This window comes from Pomacea canaliculata, linkage group LG10, assembly GCF_003073045.1.
Source record: "Pomacea canaliculata isolate SZHN2017 linkage group LG10, ASM307304v1, whole genome shotgun sequence".
NCBI lineage: Eukaryota > Metazoa > Mollusca > Gastropoda > Architaenioglossa > Ampullariidae > Pomacea > Pomacea canaliculata.
The window spans coordinates 22,655,391-22,663,465 of record NC_037599.1 but is presented as its reverse complement, the minus strand read 5'-3'; positions in this window follow the sequence as shown (position 1 = coordinate 22,663,465).

Sequence of the window (8,075 nt, the reverse complement as noted above, 5' to 3'; positions counted from 1 at the left end):
TCGGAAGATAAACACCTCATCACAGCGGTGCGAGCAAAAAGAACCATGCATGGGCCCAGCATCCGAAGCTTGCAGGTGCCACGTAAAAGAACTGCAACGAGGTCGTAGCAAGAGAGATCGCATTTGCTTCGGCATGGTCAATACGATGAATGCAGCATCTCGGATAACGATGGTAATAATTCCGACACCTGTTAGGACAGTCATTGAGGTTTGTTAACACAAAACGAGAAAATAGTGACACAGTATGGTCATGATCTTGAGCGTCAATAAATTCGCCTCCACGTGAGTGCGGAAGACCGCTGATTATCACTATCAATGAGAGAGTGAAATAAACCTAATATGGGGATACACGATAATGTAGATACAAGAGCAAAAATGTAACATGCAAAGCAATTATTAGAAATGACTCACTTTTAAATGTTTTTAAGTACGCACTTTAAGAACCGAAGGAAAACCTTTAAGTCTGGTCCATAAATTTCTCTCTGTACTGGGTGTGTGCACCAGCTGCAGTATATGAAGGACTGATGTGAACTGCAATGATGTATGAATGCATTTGGCAATCTCTTACTGCAGAGTTCTGCTTTGTGTAGCATCCGGACAATGCAGTGCTATCTTGGTGCTGTGTTCTGCTGGTGTGTTTGCCTGAAACAGGTCACAGAACTCACTCACCTTTTTCATAGAAAGAAAAAAACCGTACGCCATTCCGCCTTACATATTGCTTTTAACACAAATCGTAAAGTTGTTTTCCATCCATTCTCCCTGACGGGGGCGCCAGTTCCCGAACGCTGTGCCTTTCAAAAAAGCGTCAAGCGCCGCAATCTAAACACGGACTGCGAGGCAAGATTGGTCTATTATCTCCCATTGATTTACTTCCCGCAGTGTCAGCACAAAAGCAGTTCGGACTAAAAAAAAAAATCGTAAATTGTGACTTCATGTTCAGAGAAGAGGGGAAAATGTTCTTTGTCTACTAAAAAATGCACGTAAAGTTGGATTTCTTCGTAGACTTCAAGCTTTAGCGAGGCCCAGGCCCTTCGGAAAAAAGATCCAAATGTTACCAACAGGAAGGCGTGTCTAGTTTACACTTATTGCTCCTCGAGGAACATAGGGTTGGGCCCATGTGGTTCCGACGTCATTTGCCTCTTTTCCAAAGGCGTGTCTAGAATCATCTGAAATTACAACTGAGTAGTGTCTACTGAAGAATAACATAACCCGATCCCCAGAGCTTTCTGGGGCAACACAACACGGCATAGATGTCTTCTTACGTTCACTCAATGCACTCTACCTATACATGGTGAAAAACATCGAGCAGCGGAACACAAACGAAAAAGCTCTTGAGAACATAATATTGTTGATTGAAATCTAGAAATTAGGGTTGGGTTGGTTTTTTTTTTTCCCCCACGTTAAACTAGAATTTGTACAAGAATTTTGAAAGTTTACGCATGGCTAGAATCTATCATGCTTCTGGATCTGTTTGCGAGCACTTGCTGGTGTGAACTACGTAGATCCTTCTTCTAAGCTACGTTCAGGAGATTCGGTGTCGATTGCTGCTTCATTCCCAACTTAGATGCAGGTGGTTTTTTTCGAACACAAGTCACTAAATGAGATTCAGGATGAAAAAAAGTTGCCACAAATGTGCTGTGGGAACCTATCGTCTGCTAATCGATCCTTGCAGGTGATTGGCTGCACTCTTCTGTCGAAAGAAAGGCGATAAAGTCTCGAGATGCATGGAAGGAAACGACGGACGTCTAAAATACACCAAACAAACACCAAAGATTTCATTAGGTCGTATCATTATGAAATAAAGCGTGGAGTACGTAGCAAGAGTGAAAGTAAAAGGTAAGAGCATGGCTGTTTAGGGTGCATATTCATAACCATGAATGTTAAGAATATCAATCTACTACGTAACCTATTACATAGGTAGTGACATATTTGTAGATAAGAACCTGAAATGTTTAAAATAATAGGGAAAAACCTTGGGCTCGTTTCTTTGGAGAACACACAGCAGTGATGTCTCTTTGTTACATTTTTATCTTTTCAGCACTTGAAGTAACGAAGTCGCCACTACATAGTCGTCTGCAACATCATTCACGCATGTGAGAGTAGCCTCCCTCTTCGAGACATAATCTTTACGGGCTTTGCCAAACGAATTATTTAGAAATAAAACCTAGATGACCGAAACCAGTTTATGTTTGATCAACTTTTAATTTTAAAAAAAAATTTTACTGGTATGGTTTTTTAAAATGTGATTTGAGTTCTTATGACACATACACATATATTTTGACTCCACGAACCAGGTTCTAACCGGGAGGGATTGTTTTGAAGACGCTACTTACACACCACAGGGTGAGTATTAGTTTTGAAAACGCCCAGGACGATATACTATACCAGTCAAATAGTGACATTCTTATCTCGAACTGACTCCTCGACGATGCAGCACCGCACGTGCAACGTAACGCCAGCCAGCAACAACTCTAGCGACCGCACGTGCAACATAATGCCAACTAGCAACAACTCCAGCGACCTACCCTGCCCGAGGCGATGTTTAGCTTGGCGTCCCGTTCGCTTTCAATGTTATTACATCTGATGAGGGAAGTGTTCCAACAAGATTTGCAAAAACTAATGCCGCAAATTACATGGGAGAAGTCGTTCAAGCATCTTTACTTTTCGTTGCACTCCCGGTTTTGACGCGACTTTACGAAACGGCACGATGTGACAAGTTATAGCGCGAATCCTCCAAATACAAGGGTTGCGGATGGCCATGGTCTCATCATACTTGACTGGGTACATACTAGCTGATCACCATCTCTGATGTGCCGTGCCCGATGGTATTTACCATGACCTTGCTCTTGTCCTTGCTGCCCTCCATCCTGTAGGCACTCGCGTTGTTCGCAAGTCTGTGAGATCTTCCATCAGATCAATGTCGTTGCATAGTTGCATTGCGGACTCTCACCAATGGGCAGGGATATTCTCTAGGAAGATGTTGAACAGCACAAGCGACAGAAGGCAGCTCTGGCCAAAGCCCACTGTTTGCTTAAAAGAGATCTTCCACCTGGTTGTTTATCAGGACTAAGCTCCGGAGTCTCTGTATAACGATCCAGTAGTTTGAACCCTCTTCGATGCTGAATTTCCGCATTACATGCCAAAACTCTTGCAGCCATAACCTTTGGAGGGATCTTTTTTAAGGCGATGAAGTTGTAGTAGAGCTCTCTGCCATATTTTTACGATCAGCATGTTAAGTTTGAAGGTCTGTTTAACTGTGGTCCTTCATGCTCTAAAGCCTTTCTCTTCCGCTAAACTCCATAGGTGTTTGTGAGTGGACAACCGTCCACGCCATGGATAGTCATAAATAGGCAGGTTTTACTTTCCAAAGAAATTTATAGAAAATATTAAACGAATGTGTTTGTTTTGGGAGGCTAGAATTCAATTAACGCTGAAAGGACACAGAGAGTAAGTGTGATAGATTTTTTTCTGCCAGAAGTGGCATCAAACACGATGGCAGATTAAGACTACAAAGACCGAAAGAAATTAAAGTGAGAAAAAGGCTGATGATGTCATAAACTGATAATGAAATCAAAACGAATTCCACCAATCGTAGTGTCAAACTAAGGATTACGATGAAGATCAAACAAACAAACCAGCAGATGGCGGAGGGATGGGAGCAAGGGTGAGATAAGCGAGGTGCGGAGGCACACGTGTGGATGCGTCACGCGAGATTTCACGAGATGTGATGCTGGGTTACAACTCGGCACGTCGGGACTTGTTTTCATACAGACTTCCTCCTGACCCACCTTTGGCAGGTCACAGACCCGTGCATCTCGGTGCAAGAGGATGTCAGGTCTGACTGTAGCGAGCACGATAAGACCGAACTGAGCTGTTAACTACAGAAAACTACTGCTGCGCAATTTGACACCTACGATCACTCACACCCCTCGACATTTTCAACCCAACTCGCGTGTCTTTCGCTGATGCCGAGAAATAACAACATAAGCTTATTCTGCCTCGTTCTTGCTTCCTTTAACTTCAGTAAAGTGTGATTTTTCTTGCAGGATGTTTCCTCGTCGATTCCCAGTTTCTGTACCTGTAGCGTACAGAAAGAAGAGCTTATTTCGACGGTTACTTAACATGCTTTCCGTTTCAAATCAGGTAAAAAATACTAAAACAAAACAACAATAACAAAACCCAGAATTGCGAAATATGTGTATCCAGAAAGATAACGTAACCAGACTGCTCCAGAACATAGCAGCTGGTTGCAGACGTCAATGGAAATAAACAAAGATGCTGTTAACGCGAGAGAAATAGCTGAGCCATTACATTGTGGTAGCGATGTAGACCTTTTGCACAATTTCTTGCCACATGTTTCAGGGGGTACCTTCCTCTCCCCCGTAGTACTGGCTACGACGCCTACAGCGCCTTTGTCACTGGGGTTCGTACATCTTTCCTTACCCTAACCCCCTACCCCTTCTCCCAACTGCCATTCACTTCGTTAGACACGATCTCCTTTTTTTTTTTTAAAACGCTTTCGAGTTTTCTTTCCTGTACTCTGACCTTTCCAAACGTGTTTTGCCGCCGGTAAGTGCTCAGTTGTAGTCAGACGGGCCCCAGTAGAGCTGGGACTAGTCCAGAAGTCTTTAGCTCACGCCTCCCTCTTACTCGCCCATCTCCTGGGATTTAGTCAGGTCAGACCGCTGCTTTCACCCTGTGGGCATAAAACATCGTTGATTAGTCTTGCTGCGTGTTTTTTTTTATTTTTTTTTTAAGTTTAGTTCCATGTTTTTGTTCGGGGTAGGCTGTGCTACTGAAGTAGCTTCTTTCTCTCCATTTCTCTCCCACCCTTCACATCCACTCCCTCTGCTCTCTGACGCCGGTCGCAAATCCGCCATAGGACGTAACCTTCTCAGGGGGCTGCGTTCGAGGTTCTCGTGAGTAATCGACTCCTTGACTAACAGCTGTGCGCTGCACGTGGAGCAGATCCGTGAGTAGGGTAAAGCTCACTTCGTCACATGCAAGGAACGTTCTTCAGCTGTTCTGAGGATACAAGACATCTGGATGCACGCGCATGGCGTGTATATTTTGGAATAAAGATTATTAATTTGCCCTCTAGCTTTCGAAAGGCAATGCCGTTAGTCCTCCTCAGGACGGTCTGGTTGTGTCTGAAAGGACTTTGTATTGTTACTGATAATGTTCTGTGTGTGTAAAAGAGAAAACCAGGAGCAGACACCTAAGAACCAGTTATTTTGGGGAATAGTTTACATAATGTTTGTGCTTTGCACTGTGGAAGACAAGGTCTTTTTGTTGCTCTGCCCGTTCTTCTCGCACACCACTTCATACAGCTTCTCACGAATTTGAGCAAGAAAAAACTGCAAACACAACTTGTTTCCCTTTCTTTCTTATAGCCTATGTACTCATGGACGCCTCGAGTCGCTCAGGTCAGCTTCACACGAAAAGGCCATGAACAGATACAGCAAATATATCTCATCTCAATTTAGTTGCCACTTTCTCGGATGATCGTCAAGAACGCGAGAATGACATCTATGTGTGGTAACGCAGGAGTGGATTATTTGGATGAAAGTCTCCGTGGCTCTCTTTAGAAGCGCATGAAATGGTTCGGTTCGTTAATGAAAACAGCCTTCTACCCGAAGATAAATTTCCAAGGCATGTTTTCTCATCTAGCCTATCATTGCTCTGTTCTGTTAGAACTTCTTAACACACATTTACTTGTGTAATTAAAAGCTGAAGTCAAAGTCACTGTGACAATCGTTCATCCGCCACACGTTCTTGTCGTTGCAGACTACGTTGGTGCTTAATGAATGAAAGCTTGGACTGCCGACATCAGCCTTGAGTAAACAGCTCTACTTAACCCTGAGACGAATGGTTGGGCACTAAGATGTCTAAGAGGTTCGTGCTTCTGCATATGTTTCTTAAATTTAAAGTGATCATTGGGACGACGGTTAAGCATCGGGACTTGGGGAAGGGTAGCTAATGTTCATCTGCCTTCACAGCAAAAGCACCTGGAGGAGACATAAAGCTCTACACATTGTTTGACCTTCGTATGCTAGTAAATGTAATTTGATCAGATATATCCCTTGTTGACCATTACAATCTTGTTTAATCTCTCTCTCTCACTACATCCTTCTCTGCTTTCCGAAAGATTTACTGCACGTATTTCCCCTCGTCTTAGATTGTTAAGCGGTTTTCTTATTTACATAAGGCTAAAGTTCACAAAAATACATTTTCTTTACACTTACCATGTTCTGTCGACTTTACCCACATGAATATAATTTTGAAAGGAAGGAAGAATATGCCTAAATATTCGGCAGGAACTCGAGTTCTTGACATCAAACCACTAAAGGTTCATAACTTTGGCCGAGGACACAGCAAAGCTGGACTAATGTAAACCCGACTTTCAAGCTCCATGCCTTCAAAAAAATGGTCTCACAAATCGATCGCACCCATCTTAGAACATGCATCCTGGAGTAGAATAACTTGTTACATCTATTAGTGCCAAAACTTGTAGAATTTATCAGGCACCCAGGGGATAAAACATTTTGGACCAGATTTTTATTATTCTCTGTTGCTCGTGTGGGCGTAAATTTTCCCTGAAATAATTTATAAACCTTTATGGGTCTTCTCAGTTCTCAAAACATTTAATGGCACCTTTTATAGCATACACAAATGAGGTCTCACAAGAGATGTGACTACACTATCTGCTGCGCTCAGGCAGAATTTACAATATGGCAGGAGGGAAAAAAGTTAGTACCTGCCTAACCGTGGGTCTGGAGGGGGAAAATGTTTTAAAGCTTTCTTGCAAGATGTGCCATTAAAGGGCTTTCCATCATGTTCACCCTCCACTTTTTAAGGCTGTACAAAAACCGTGTTATTTTCACTTGCGACTTTTCTCGTGCATTTTAGTTTTACAGAGTTTCATTGAATTTCCATTCTCTTTTCTTCGTCCCATATCTCTCTCTGTTTACTGTGCTGCTGGTATCAAACCATTTGTGCTTGGTAAACGGGGTGAACTGCATTTCTTGCTCAAAGCAGATCAGGTTTCACCGGTCGTAATTGCCTTGTCGAGGCATTTTGTTAGAGGATCCAAACTCCGTCTCCTATTAGGCTGATAAACCAGGCTTTGCCTTAAAAAGTCGGGTAATCGTCCCATTGTTGTAATCATCTATGTCCGCCTTTCCTCTTCACCCCATTTAGTTTCGGAGGACTAAGTGAGAAGTTCTGGAAAGAGAGCGCGCCCACGTGTTATATTGTGTGTGTGTGCGCGCGAGACCGAGAGTATCAATTATTTAGAAATCAATAGTTCCATGAGTCCAGTCACTTTAATTAGACTTTCAGATGACCCTCGTCTGTGGGAATATCTTCTCTGCTTTTCTCGTTATCCCTAGGAGAGTCAAGTTTTAAAGAAAAGAAAGCTAATTAAGTAGCAGCGGAGCAATCTTTACAGAGACATGGGTGTGACGGCTCACAGCCTGTTACCTCACAACATCCTGTGGGCCATGATGGGTGGGCTGGGGGGTTGGGAGGAAGGAGTAATCAGGCAGACGATGGTCTCGATGCTTTTTGTCTATCAGAGGTGCGCCCAGTCAGCTGGCTCAACTGGGATTACGTGTCAGAAGGAGAACCTCGTACCGAGTTTAAGAAGTCTCAGGACCACGTGACCTTTTTTGTAGTTCCAAGGTCATTACAAACATAAAAAAAGTTTTCTCCGGTCTTTGTCTGTTCACTCCCCACCCCTTCACCCAACAACCACTCCCTTACCTACCCCGCACCCATTCTGGCATCGAAAAGAGTTAGCAACAAGCGGAAGGTGTCCCAGATTGCAGACTGAGCTGCGGGCTCTTTGGCAGCGATCAGCGCCATGGGTTTGGTGGAGTTCCAAGCCCTTTTGGTTGGCGCGAACACTGAGCCGCTTTGTGGCTCCTATCACACTGCAAGATGGCGCAGGACAAGTTCTTAAAGGTGACCGACATTGTTAAGTCCAATACTGAGAAGATGTTGAACTTTAAGCGAATGTTGCTTATAGCAAAAACACTCTTTTCTTACCCAGCTGGGTTTTTTTTTTTTTTTTA